We start from the raw sequence: 14,681 nt of genomic DNA, 5'->3' as shown, positions 1-14,681 counted from the left end.
GATGGACAAACTGGTTTTTTCGTCGCTGAAGTGACCCCCTAGGAGATGGCTGTGGGCAAGGAAGAGCACCTTCTCTCTAAAGGGTCCGGGAATCAATAGCTGTGGTGGTTGGTTTGGGTTCCCTTTTCTATAGAGTAGTCCGTTCTTTTTACAGAAATAGGGACATACGTGAAGGGGGTCTTCCTGCTCTAAGGCCTTTCCCCAGGCCTCTTGTAGGACGGGATCTTCCTGTTGCGATGCCCGGAATTCTCTATCTGTTTGCCAGGGATGGACATCGGGAACCACCGGGTAGGCGGTGGTGTGGTTTCGTTTTTCTTGCCTCTTCTGATTACGGGATTTCCGGGCTTTGGTCGGATCTTCAGCCAGCGGTTGTTCCCCGGAAAAGGGTGCTTCTCCCCACCATTGGTTCAGGGAGTCTGTAGTGTCCTGCACCAATTTAGGGAGACCAGCATAGTCACTCCATAGGATCACTTGCTCAGGAAGGTTTGGTATTAGACCTACAGTGAGTTCAGTCCCGGGATCAGCTGGGTGCCATACTCGCACCTGGGTGGTAGGGTACCTTTTAGTGTCTCCGTGTACGCATTGGATGGCGACGGTTCCTGTGGGTGGTCTTGGTGGGGTTGGTAGGTCCTGGGGCCGTAGAACGCTCTGGCGACAGCCCGTGTCAGCCAAAGCCAGGAGTGGATGTCCGTCTACATACACGGGACAACGGAACGGAGGGGGTTTTTCCCCGGGTGTTGCACACACATAGTTCTGTACCAGGCCTATCTCCATGGGTTCTTCTTTCTGTGGACATACACGTGCTATATGTCCATAACCGCCGCAGTTGTAACACTGTGGACCCGGATTGGGTGGTCTGTATATGAGTGGTGGTGGCAGCAGGGAAGGCGGCTCCGTTTTCCTTGGAGGAGGGGGTCGCTGGGGTCTGACTGCATTGACATGCGCTCGGTGGGGATGATCATCTCTGCCCCTGGATGTTTCTTGGGCTCGGCTGTATGCACTCGCGATCTCCACCGCGCATTCGAGGGTGAGTCGTGCATGTTGTCGCACCCATTTTTGGGTGGCCGGATGTAGGGATGCCAGGAATTGCTCGAGATATATCTTTGCTAGGATATCCTCCTTTGTGGAGGTGTCGGGGCGTAACCATCGATTGGCGAGATCTTTAATCCGGAAGGACAGAGCCCTGGGGGTTTCTTGGGGCCCTTCCTTGGCTTGGCGTAATTTCACTCTATAGGTCTCGTCATCTATGCCCAGCCTTTCCAGGATACACTTCTTGATGTCATCATAGGGTGTGTTACCTTGTATATTGACTTGCTGATAGGCGGCTTGGAGGTCTCCGGTTAGTAACGGTAACAAATATTGCCCCCATCGATCGGCTGGCCAGGAGGCGGCCTGTGCTAGTCTTTCAAAGTTCGTAAAAAAGTAGTCCGGATCATCGCCAGGAACGTACTTTTGTAGGACTACTGAGGGGAGGGAGGTTATGGGTCGTTGTTGTTGTTGTCCAAGGACGTCCGTTAGTTTCCCCATAGCCTGGTCGTGAGCATCCCCTTGGCCCTTGAGGACGTCATGCAGTTGCCCCCGATCTTCCTCAGCAGTTTTCAAAAATTTCTCCATCAGCTTTCCCAACATCTCCTGGGACTCGGCCATTTTCTGTACGACGGCCTCCATGCCTCCGGATCCCACTTCTGACACCAACTGTGTGCGTGGGGGTGTGGCGGACCGGAATATCAAGCGCGGAGGCCGTATATAGTGGGCAATGTTTGATTTATTTCCGTACGGTTGTTCAACACAGGGTGATTAGCAAGAGTCAATGATCCAAAAATAAAAGGCACAGCTCCACGGGTGGAAGAGGGGTCCAGGTCCGGCAACGATGTCAGCGGGCTCTCCGGGTCTTCTACTCTTGGGGCGTCCTCGGAGGTACCGGGAGAAAACAAAGAAAAGAAAGGAGCCGTTAGTCCTGCCGGACTTCTCTCGTCAAATCCCTGTTACCAGCACCGGGAAGTGTGAGGGGTAGGAAGGCGAAAGTGAGGAGGGGTCGGAAGGTTAGGGTAGGGATGGACACAAGCGGGGTATCGAGAAGCAGTAGGGGTGTAGGGTGGTGGGACGTGAGGATTAAAGGGTTTCTTTACAAAGTGGAGAAGTGCTTTACAATATGTACACAGTGCTCCGAGTGACGACGTGAGCCTAAAGGGTAGTTCAATTATACAGAAAGGAGTTATTTACACTGCACCTAGTGTGCTCTCAGAGGGGTTCCGTATCACTCACCCGCTCCGCCGCAACTCTCCAAGTTGAGTTGCGGCCGCTCCCCAGCAACCTCCGGTGGACTCCACCAATCCTCGGACCACTCTTCGTCCTCTTCGCTCGTCCTCTCCTTCACCGCTTCAGTCGGGGTCTCCTGCCACAAGCTCGATCCGACGCCGGACTGTTTCCTGGGTCCGGTATTTCTAGTGTCCTGGTCACGTGAGGGGGAGGTACTTCCGGGGTCATGTGGTAGTGCTTCCGTGTTTCCGTCGTTCCTGATTGGGTCCTGGAACAGAGGACAGAGGGTTGGACATTTGGTGGGTTGGGCTGCTACTACGGACGCTCTGGCCGGGTTCTCTGTCGTACGGGAAGGACTGCAATACCGTGGTGTGTGACGGGTATGTAGGGCCGCCGTATCACAATTTCCTATTGTACCAATTTTCAGTTTTGTCTTGCTTCATTTCTACTCTCTTAGCTGTATCATGTACGCATTCTTTAATATCTAGTTTACCTTGACACTTGTTCTTAAACCACCATGGACATATTTTTGAAGCAGGATCTCTTCCTTTGAGTAGCTTAAAAGGACTAAGTTCAGTTGTTGTATGAGGTGTAATTCGATAGACCCTCAATCTCTCGCTTAACTCATTCATCCATTCACCACGGGTTTTCACCACATCTGTTATATATGACGTCAACACCCTATTAAATCGTTCCACCTGGCCGTTCTCATGTGGTTCATATAACGATGTACACTTGTGTGTAATGCCATGTTCCTTTAAATAATTCTCCATCCCAATTGATTTCAATTGTACTCCATTGTCTGTAATTAACACAGAAGGACAACCTTCTCGAGCAAAAATTTCTTTAAAAAACACAATCACTGCATTTGTAGTAGCATTAGGTACAAATTTTACTTCCGGCCATTTTGAGTGGAAGTCAATCAAGACTAAGGCATATTGTGAATTTTCTGGTAGATTCTTAAATGGGCCTGAAATATCAAAAGCTAACTTTTGCCATGGCATGTCCGGTCACTTAACCACCTTTAAAGGTGGAACATAAGTCCTTAACATTCTCTCACTCGACACACACTCTTCGCATTCCCTTACTACTCTATCTATAAATGCATCCATTCCAGGCCACCAAAAGAAAGCCCTAATCAACCTTTTCATTGACGATATACCTGGATGTGTTTTATGAGCTAGCTTAAGTATGACCTGTTGTACACCTTGTGGTGGAACACATTTGCCAGACTTAAACAAGAAACCATTCTCCCATTCCAATTCTTCCGCTACCTTCGCAAAAGGTAAAAGCTCCTCTTTGATCAACTCTTTTTTAGGCCAACCTTCCATAATGTACTTTTTAAGAAAACTCCACCTATCATCCATCCTTACACAACTGTCCCACTTCTCTTCTGTAATCTCCTGAAACTGATCTCCCATCACATCAGCAATGGTCACAATGAATTCTCCTTCCTTAACTAGATCCACCTTGTCCAGCTCACAGGGCAAACGTGATAGGAAATCTGCAGTAACATTCTTCTTCCCTGGAACATACTCCGTGCTAAAATTGTATTCTTGTAATCTGGAAGATAACCTCGCAATCCTGGCAGTGGAGTGCCAACCACCACCTGTAGACAATATATTAACAAGCGGTTTATGATCTGTTCTGAGGATAAACCTGCAACCCCATACATATAACCTAAAATGTTCCACCGCCCACACACATGCAAGCAACTCTCTTTCAATTGCCGCATACTTCCGTTCACACTCGTTCAACGTGCGGGAAGCAAAAGCCACGTTCCATTCCTCTTTACCTTCCCTCTGAGACAGAATGCCACCTAACCCATATAAGCTGGCATCCACCATGATAATACACTCTTTTTTCATCCTAAAAGGTTTCAATGGAGGAGAATTAATTATATCCTTCTTTATGCATTCAAAAGCTTCCTGTTGCTCACTTGACCACACATACTTTACATTCTGCCTTAATAAAACCCGCAAAGGTTCCAATTTTGCAGCAAAATTTTCCACAAATTTACTGTAATATTCACACATACCTGTGAATGACAAAAATTGATCCTAATTTGTTGGTGATGGGGCTTTAACAATTGCATCTACATTAGTTTTTTTTGGAACAATTCCATTCACAGACAATGTGTGACCCAAATACTCGACTGTACGTTTAAAAAGTTTACATTTATGTGCTTTCAATGTGAGACCATAGGCGTGTACCTAATGCTACTACAAATGCAGTGATTGTGTTTTTTAAAGAAATTTTTGCTCGAGAAGGTTGTCCTTCTGTGTTAATTACAGACAATGGAGTACAATTGAAATCAATTGAGATGGAGAATTATTTAAAGGAACATGGCATTACACACAAGTGTACATCGTTATATGAACCACATGAGAACGGCCAGGTGGAACGATTTAATAGGGTGTTGACGTCATATATAACAGATGTGGTGAAAACCCGTGGTGAATGGATGAATGAGTTAAGCGAGAGATTGAGGGTCTATCGAATTACACCTCATACAACAACTGAACTTAGTCCTTTTAAGCTACTCAAAGGAAGAGATCCTGCTTCAAAAATATGTCCATGGTGGTTTAAGAACAAGTGTCAAGGTAAACTAGATATTAAAGAATGCGTACATGATGTAGTTAAGAGAGTAGAAATTAAGCAAGACAAAACTGCAAATTGGACAATAGGAAATGGAAAGTTAGGACTCATAATTTTGTGGTGGGAGATTGGGTAAGAATTTTGAGGCCAGGTCTAATGATGAAGGGGTCATGTAAATTTGGTAAACCTATACAGATTAAAAAAGTGTTTACTATTTCTGTTATTACACAAGATGGAAAATTGTAGAATATAAGAAGAATTGCTAAGTGTAATAATTTTGTTTCTGATTCTAGCTCTAGATGTAAACTCAACACTGAAGTTTTAGGACAAAGTATTGATGACACGGTAGCTTCAAGAATCAAGCAAAATGTTCGTGTAAAAAATAGACTAACTAGGTTTAGTGGCTATGTCTGAACAACATGCTTGTTTATGGAAAAGGGGGATATGTTACATTCTGTATCACACCTTTTCTATGTTTATCATCATCTGGGTAGGTGACATCATGATGCTCTTGAGCTACTGTCCATGAGCCATGTTTATGTTCTAATAAGATTCTGATAAACATAGAAAAGGTGTGATACAGAATGTAACAAGGGAGTACTTTGAATCCCTATATAAGGAGGAGAAGACCTATGAGGTGCTCCCAACTGGATCCCCCTCACAAGTAGGCCGTCTGCCAGTATTAAATGATTTTAATCACCACTCTGAAAATAGCCCAGGACCGAATATAACCCTACAGGAAATAAAGGGCGCAGTAGATAAAATAGCCCCAGGCAAAGCCCCCGGCCTGGATAAGATTCCAGGGGATCTCTTTAGGAGCGAGCCATCCATTTGGGCCCCCTACCTTTGGGTCCTCTTTAATGCAATATTAATGGGTATGAAGATCCCTGTTAGTTGGGCAGGCGCGGAGACAATCCCGAGTTTTAAAAAGGGGTCTCCTCTATTACCAAGCAATTACAGACCAATCAGTTTAATTGATATCCCCCAAAAAGATTTTTCCCGAGTCTTGCTCCTCAGGCTTCAATCATGGATGGAGGATGAGCGGGTACTTTCTCCCTTCCAGGCAGGGTTCAGGGAAACATTGTCAACCTTGGACCAGGTATTAAGATTACAACTATTACACTGGACTTGGTGCCCAGGGAAAAACTGTGGTCTGTTTTATCTGAGTTGGGGGCTCCCGTGTATTTAATAGAACTTATTAGGCGCTTGCACGAAAATAATTTTGCTCAAATAAGATATGGTAGGGATGGAAAGCTGACAGCACCCATACCTATTAAACGTGGTGTACGTCAGGGCTGCGTTCTTGCCCCAACTTTGTTCAGTCTTTACATTAACGGACCGATAGACGCTCTGACACAAGAAAGAGGTCTAGATGCCCCAAAATTAGCTTCACGCAGGATCTCAGCTATGATGTTTGCCGATGACACCCTTTTGGTGTCTAAATCACCTATGGGGATTCAAAGGGTTTTGGACAGATTTCAGTTGTGCTGTGAGGAAAGAGGTCTTGACATCAACCTACAGAAAACGAAATTTATGGTATTTAACAAACCAAAGAGCACCCGTCCAAATCCTTCACTTAATGGTAAACCCCTGGAAAGAGTGACATCTTTTATCTATCTAGGCATCACCATCACTGAGTCCATGGGATGGGGGTGGACATAGTGAAGTCAACATTAAAACTAGCCCAATCAACAGGGGGCATCCTGAAGGTCTTTAATAAATCAGACAAGAGCGCTGTCAGCCCGGAGCTTGAAATCTACAGGGTCCAGGCAAGAGGGGGTGCACAATATGGTGCAGAGCTTTGGGGTCACTGCAACACCAAGTCTTTATTACAGGTTGAGAACCAATACATTAAGAACCTATTTAGACTGCCTCGTAGCACTCCTCTAATCCCACTTCGCCTAGATGTGGGATTGATGGCATTAGGAGAAGTATTGTGTCTCAGACCCCTTTTATTCTGGCGACGCTTATGGTCGACACCTGAACTCCTTCCATATAGAGAAGAATTGTCCGAAGTCCTAAAGATTAGGGGCGCTGCCAGATTGCCCTGGTTTTCCCTCATCAAACAACTGTTGTCAGACATGGGTCTGGGGGAATGTTGGGCTGACCCAGAGCTAACATGTCCTCTAATCGCTGGGAAACAAATGAAGGCGCACGATGAGAACTATAGAATGGCCTTCCTCCATTCCAGCTCCAATATAGGTAGATTAACTAAAGCCTTTCTGGAAATAAAGGACAACTCCATCTATGAGAAGGTTCTCGGCCTCATTAAACCAGCGACTGCCAGGAAACTTTATCTACAATTTAGATTTGGGGTTCTGCCTCTCCGCTGTTTCACCTCAAAGTGGAGAGCACAAAATGAGGTTAGGTGACCTGCCTGCGATTACTCCGAGGAATCAGAGTTGCATGTCTTTTTCGGTTGCCCGGGCTACAACAAAGTGAGACAAAGATGGCTGGTTCAGATCCGCAGAAACCTAGGCAGTAGACACTGTGTTGAAGTGTTTAGGATATTGAAGTACGACCTCAATATTCCAGTTGTTTACTCAGTTGCAGGGTTTCTGTTTTCCATGTGGTGTGCAAGAAGGGTATTTTTGAAAGCTTTAAATGAGCCACTGAATAAAAATCAGTAGATGTCAAGCTTAGCACCACCATCTGGCAAAACCCCCCTTTTTATACAATGATACTTCTTTTTAAACTGAAGGGTCCATCCTGTTTTTATTAAAGTTTTTTAGCTCAAGCTATTTATTTATAAAGCACTATGCACTTTCAACAAAATTATTACGGGCATGTGGCGTGCTTCCATTGTACATCTGCCACCCTCTTTTTAAAATAAATTGATTTTATGTATAGATTCAATGATATGTTTAGTGGCTTTTAATTTGATTTGTTATGATCTATAAACTCATCTGATGTATTTTTGTATTTTCGTAAATGAATGTTTTTTAAATTCTGTACTTGTGAGGTCATGTTGACCGAAATAAAGTTATTTTGACTGACTAATAATATTCTCTGAACTGGCTTTGCTTACATTCACAATTCATTGTAGGCATTTTATCGCGAGCCATGAACATTCTGTATAAGGACTAAGTTAACTGCACAAAATGTTATTTGCTATTGTACGCTCGGCGACAGCTATGTGGACATAGAATCAATAATAGCAGCCAGACTGGGCTTTGGCATAGCACAAGGATGAAGGTCATTATATAACTCCTATGTTTAAGTAGAGGAGCATTTTGCTGACACGTATCTGGGTTGCCCTTGCCACAATTCCAGCCCAGCTGATTCCGGTTTACCTGCTGCGAGGGATGGTGCCCAGCTCTACACCAAGACAGGCTCCTTGAAGACACATGCCCACAGGTAATTGGGGAGTTAGATCACCCTACAGGAATTCTGGCGGATTCACCCACCCTAGGTCAACAAGGATATGGAGAGCTGGGTAGGAGCACAAAATAGAACTGCATTTGCATTCAAACATATAATCGCTGTAATAGCACGCTACAATAGTTGAACTATATATCTTTCGCCACTCGCAATGTTCCATTGATAGTTGATGCACACGTATTTTATAAAAGAATCTCATTGTTCCAATAAATATTGAAATGCCAATCGGAGTATTTCCTTTTGGCATGCATGACCTACCAAAGGAAAAGGTGCCTGGTCTGTTTCCACAATTTCCTTGGGGACTCAGGGTTGTCATGTACTGGGGTTGCACATTCCACCTGTCACCTGCTTGGGTTAGGGTACAGATGGTACACGGTGAGCTAGCCTGGACTAAGGACAACATATCCCGATGGTGTGCGTGGACTCAGTCTCACACAGTTTTGATGTTTATGATGCCCAACAAATGCACAGTTTTACTCAGTAAGTAAAAACCGTACGACAGGTGCGTAACGCCCAAGAACCAAAACTTTCTGCAAAACACAGCAACGTCATTCTATTTGCCAAACCCAAAAACACCACCCTTTGTCAAAAGCGGATATAGCTAGGTGGATTGGTAAGAGCATCCAGACCTGCTACCTTAAAGTCAAGAGAACATTCACCGTTAGACCCCGACCACATTCTAACAACAAAACCGAAACTAGTATCATTCCAATAGATGACATGTACAAGGCAGCTGCATAGTCCACTCCACATACATTCACTAAACACTACTGTGTGGATGTCTTAGCTCACCAACAAACTAAAGATGGTCAAACAATACCAAGGATGTTGTTTCAATCATTCGTACCATTCACTGGGAGGCCACCACTTAAGTGCTGCTCTACAGACTATACACAGCATATGTATCTACAGCCACACATGCTAGGAGCAGAACATGTAACTTACCCTGTAAGCATCTGCTCATAGCGTGTAGTGCTGTAGATTCACATGTGCCCACCCTCCTTCCCAGGAGCCAGTGGCTGCCACAGATTTAGCCTTCTTTATAGATTTTCACCATGGTCATCAAAATGTCCTACACACTGCTCCATCAGTATGCTCACCAGCTACAAGAAAACAATAGGGCTGATGCACATTGCCAACTAAGTCGCCATACATCACAATTTGAAATACTTCAAACAAAAACAAGTAGCAAACGTCTGAGCCCAGCACCAGATGGCAGGAGTATGCACAGCACATGTATCTACAGCCACATATGCTACGAATATTAATTTCCTGATGTGTTTTGCAGAGAAGTTACATTTTACTGAAGGGCTTTTGCGACAATGTTATTGTGAAAGATGAAGTAACACAGGTGATGCATAAGCCAAGGAATGTTCCATTCTCAATAAGATCACTGCATGAATAACAGAAAAACTAGGGATAATGGAACAGGTTGAGTCTGCCCAGTGGGCGAGTCCCATTGCCTTGGCCAAGAAACCGGATGGAACGATCTCTTAGTGCATTGACCTTAGGGATCTATTAATACAGCTATTTGGGTGGCCCGGCAACTGAACATCTGGGAAAGTTATCTATCATTGGCGAAGGAGTGTGTTTACTACATTGGGTTGGTCTGTAGTTTACCATCAAATCAAGTTGCTTTCCTCCTCTGGAAAACTTACATCCTTTAGAATTCTAAAAGGAATGTAAACATTTGTGAGGACGCCTTTTGGGCTACTTCCCACTTAAGCCATGTTTCAAAAGTCCATGCAGAAGTTTTTTGCCGGAGTGTGTCAAGTTAAATATTTCCAAGAGAACAAGTTGGTAGGGGGCAAGAATCAAGAGCATCATGACTAACTGGTGAGAGACATGTTGCAAATTCTGAGCAGAGCAGGTTTAACCAGGAGTTCCAGAAAGGGAAACATCCTTTACAACGCAACTTTTACCACGCAGTGCCTTTACGACGCAACTTTTACAACGCAAACCATTAAAACGCATTGCGGTGGGGGGCGCTCTAGGATAGGGAATAGGTTTAATTTACTTTCCAACACCTTCCCTACTATCCACGGGGATTAGAGTTGGAATAGTAAATTAAACTATTCACTATCCAGTGCCCCAAAGCACTATGCGTTGTAAAGGCATGCGTTGTAAAAACCGCGTTGTAAATGCATGCGTTGTAAAAGCATGCGTTGTAACGTCATACATCCGTCCGAGAAATGATACTGCTTTGCTGTCAATAAAGCGCAGTAGTTAGGACATGCCAACAGTTGCGGTGATCCTGGGAATTGTGCAGTTTTGTGCAAAATTTGTGGAGCTCTTCTCATATCATACAAGGGACTCGATGGCTTTCTTGAGAGGGGCATCAAATTTGTGTGATCACCCAAATGCGAGAAGAACTTGGGTGTATCAAGAGAAGTAATGTAATGCGGTAATGATGAAGCCAAGTGATTATGGAGTAGAGTAGTGTACAGTGAAGTGACATACAGTGTAATAGCGTATTGTGGAGTGACATACAGTTAAGTGATGTAGAGTGTAATAGCGTATTGTGGAGTGACATACAGTTAAGTGACGTAGAGTGTAATAGCGTAGAGTGGGAGAGTGACACAGTGAAGTGACGTAGAGTGTAATAGCGTATTGTGGAGTGACATACAGTTAAGTGATGTAGAGTGTTATAGCGTATTGTGGAGTGACATACAGTTAAGTGATGTAGAGTGTAATAGCGTATTGTGGAGTGACATACAGTTAAGTGACGTAGAGTGTAATAGTGTAGAGTGGGAGAGTGACACAGTGAAGTGCCAGTGTAATAGCGTATTGTGGAGTGACATACAGTGAAGTGACGTAGAGTGTAATAGTGGAGAGAGTGACACAGTGAAGTGACAGTGTAATAGAGTATTGTGGAGTGACATACAGTTAAGTGATGTAGAGTGTAATAGCGTATTGTGGAGTGACATACAGTTAAGTGACGTAGAGTGTAATAGCGTAGAGTGGGAGAGTGACACAGTGAAGTGCCAGTGTAATAGCGTATTGTGGAGTGACATACAGTGAAGTGACATAGAGTGTAATAGTGGAGAGTGGAGAGAGTGACACAGTGAAGTGACAGTGTAATAGCGTATTGTGGAGTGACATACAGTTAAGTGACGTAGAGTGTAATAGCGTAGAGTGGAGAGAGTGACACAGTGAAGAGACGTAGAGTGTAATAGCGTAGAGTGGAGTGACATACATTGAAGTGACGTGGAGTGTAATAGCGTAGAGTGGGAGAGTGACACAGTGAAGTGACAGTGTAATAGCGTATTGTGGAGTGACATACAGTTAAGTGATGTAGAGTGTAATAGCGTAGAGTGGAGAGAGTAACACAGTGAAGTGACAGTGTAATAGCGTAGAGTGGAGTGACATACAGTTAAGTGATGTAGAGTGTAATAGCGTAGAGTGGAGAGAGTGACACAGTGAAGTGACAGTGTGATAGCGTAGAGTGGAGTGACATACAGTTAAGTGACGTAGAGTGTAATAGCGTATTGTGGAGTGACATACAGTTAAGTGACATAGAGTGTAATAGCGTAGAGTGGGAGAGTGACACAGTGAAGTGACAGTGTAATAGCGTATTGTGGAGTAACATACAGTTAAGTGATGTAGAGTGTAATAGCATAGAGTGGAGAGAGTGACGCAGTGAAGTGACAGTGTAATAGCATAGAGTGGAGTGACATACAGTGAAGTGACGTGGAGTGTAATAGCATACAGTGGAGTGACATACAGAGGAGTGCGGTAGAGTGTAACAGCATACAGGGGAGTGGCATACAGTGTAGTAAAGTGTAACAACATACAGTGGCAGCCAATGGAATTGCGCAGAATGAAGTGGCGAGTTGCAGAGTGCAGTGGAAGTGCGCAGAGTGGATTAGCATAGAGTGGAGTCTGGTACAGTGAGGAGGCTTAGAGTGGAGTGGCGTATGGTGGAATAGAGTTAAGTAGAGCAGTATGGCATTGAGTGGTTTGGGGGTACACTAGAGTGGCCTATACTGGAATACCGTAGAGTGGAGCAGTGTAAAGGGTAGGGGTGTACAGTGGAGCGGAGGTTTGTGAAATTTAACAGTAATGTAGATTATGGTGTGCAAAGTAACGCAAACAGCGAAATGCGCTGCCTTGCATTTCTGTAGATTTACCAATCAACGCAGGACCACGCATGGTGGCCCGTGCGATGCTTTTTAAATCAGACACACCTATTACATTGCCCTTGAGACACCATGACGCCAGTTTACCGCAATACAATAATACAGCTGGGCCTTAGTTATATTTTGGTCCGCGGTATACCGAGGTAAAATTGCGGTATTCCGTGATACATGGAGATGATAAGCCAGTATTTAATTGTGTGATGGCTGTTTGAGAGCCATATTGTTTTTTGCTACACTTTGGTAGTGTTCTGTGTTAGGGCCTCAGATATAGGTAGTAGTAGATGTTATTGTAGTTCCATACCTATTAACCCTTTATTAATGTGGTAATAGGTAGGGAAATTTATATATATTATATATATTATATTTACATTTTTTTAAATAATTTGACAGAGTACCGCGATAGTACCCAGCGAGCCCCCAAAATTATTATAATTTTTCTTTTTTATTTCGTTTTAGGTATTTTTGCAGTTATCAATACTCCTTTTTTTACAGAATTAAATATGTTAAAATTGGAAATACACTGTGCTACACTACATCTGTGAAATATAGTGTAGTGTATTTTGTTTTTTCAGTGTAAGATTTTTTTTTGTACTGTGGTACTTTCTCTGTAGCACCACGGTACTCCATACCATTTTTTTAAAATATACATAAACAAATATGTATTTCTCCCTATCAATTACCACTGTACTAAAGTTGCAATAGGTAGGAAAACAAATTTAAAACCTGATACTTATCTAGGTCTCAGATATCATTAAGTTTAAATGCCTTCTAAGTTAAAAAATACTTTCCCTATTTACCAGCAGATAATCCTGAAAAGGATTATCTGTACACCATAATGTAGAATCCTGCCAACTTTAATGTAAATCTGTGCAGTCATTTTTGCGCTACATCAAATACAATGGTCTATGGAAAATGCATTGGTGGAAAACACATTTTGGGACCCCCTTTTATCCCTGGTGCACCCTCCAGACTAACCAGGGGCGCCCTGCTCCAAAGGTTTCAGAACTTCGATTTCAAGCCATAAATTGCCGGTAACAGCACAGAAATGTGAGTTATTTGGTAAAAGCATGAAACCTCTTTATCCATCAGATGGCAGCCGAGCACTCTTTATTAAGAGCGCATAACTGAATACTTTGCCTTTCTCAAAAGCTACATCACGTTCCTTCGCCCAAATGAAAGCCACACCTTTCCTAAGAAGTTGCATCAAAGGCTCTACAACAGTGACCTGTGGAGCATATTTGGCTACCTGAAGTTATAAAGCACATCTTCCTAAAGTATATTAAGGCATTTCTCTTCTTATAAAAGAATTGACATTAATTGTGTGTGATAAATGTCCCAACTGAACTAGGTGTTCCATCCCATTCTACACTACAGGAGTACCCCATGACTGTTAGGCACGTCACTGGGTACATGACCCAACTTTATCCCAATCATTTTCATAGAGGAAAGTGTAAGTACTCTCAAGGCCATCCACATAGGGAGCCACGGCCAACGGCCAATAAGCCAAGGGAGCCATGGGTAGAAAAAGTTTCAAAACTACTTGGCTATATGTATGGAAAGTTGTGGTGATTCGAACGGGTGGAAAGTTATTAGGGAACAAAAATCAGAGGATTTCCTATCTGTGGGAATCCTAACTATAACTACAGTGTCAATCAGATTTAATGTGATTTATTAGGTCATGCCTGAGCCAGCGCCCAAGGGCTGCTCTGAGGATGATCTGCTGTAGTTCAGTACGGAGAGAAGCCCAGCCCACTCCCCGACCCATATTTTTGGTTGGCTTGTGTCCTTGTCCTTCCTAAATGCAGTCTTCTGATTCCTAAATAGACTTGTTAGTCCCTCCTTAGTATGGCCATGTCGTCATTTGTAACCTTAGAAACATACGAAATGAAGGGAGGGTCCAAGGGAATATTTAGAGACCCTAACACAGTTATAACCCCCTATACAGAACATATAACTACGAATGAATAACTGTGGGTCTAAAGAAATCTACCTGTGTTAACCGTGTGAGCATTGACCTGTACTGTGTGCATCCTATGTGTAAATATGGAATACAACAGGATATTTCACAATGTGAAGAGTTTCCATCAGTTAAACGTTCTGTGCCGCCCTTTCCATCATCTGGGCCACTTCACAGAGTGGAGAGTCCGTGCTGTAACCACTTCTCAAAGTTCTAACAGTGAAGTGTACAACCCTGTGTGCATTAGGACTCAGTCAATTATCAGGTGGCAAGTACTAGTAACTGAAAGCAGTGCATGAAAAAAATTGTGTAAGTGACAAGAATGTGCTCTGTTAAAATTAGAGAGT

This window comes from Lissotriton vulgaris, chromosome 5 (assembly GCF_964263255.1).
Source record: "Lissotriton vulgaris chromosome 5, aLisVul1.2, whole genome shotgun sequence".
Classification (NCBI taxonomy): Eukaryota; Metazoa; Chordata; class Amphibia; order Caudata; family Salamandridae; genus Lissotriton; species Lissotriton vulgaris.
This window is presented reverse-complemented; position numbering follows the sequence as displayed.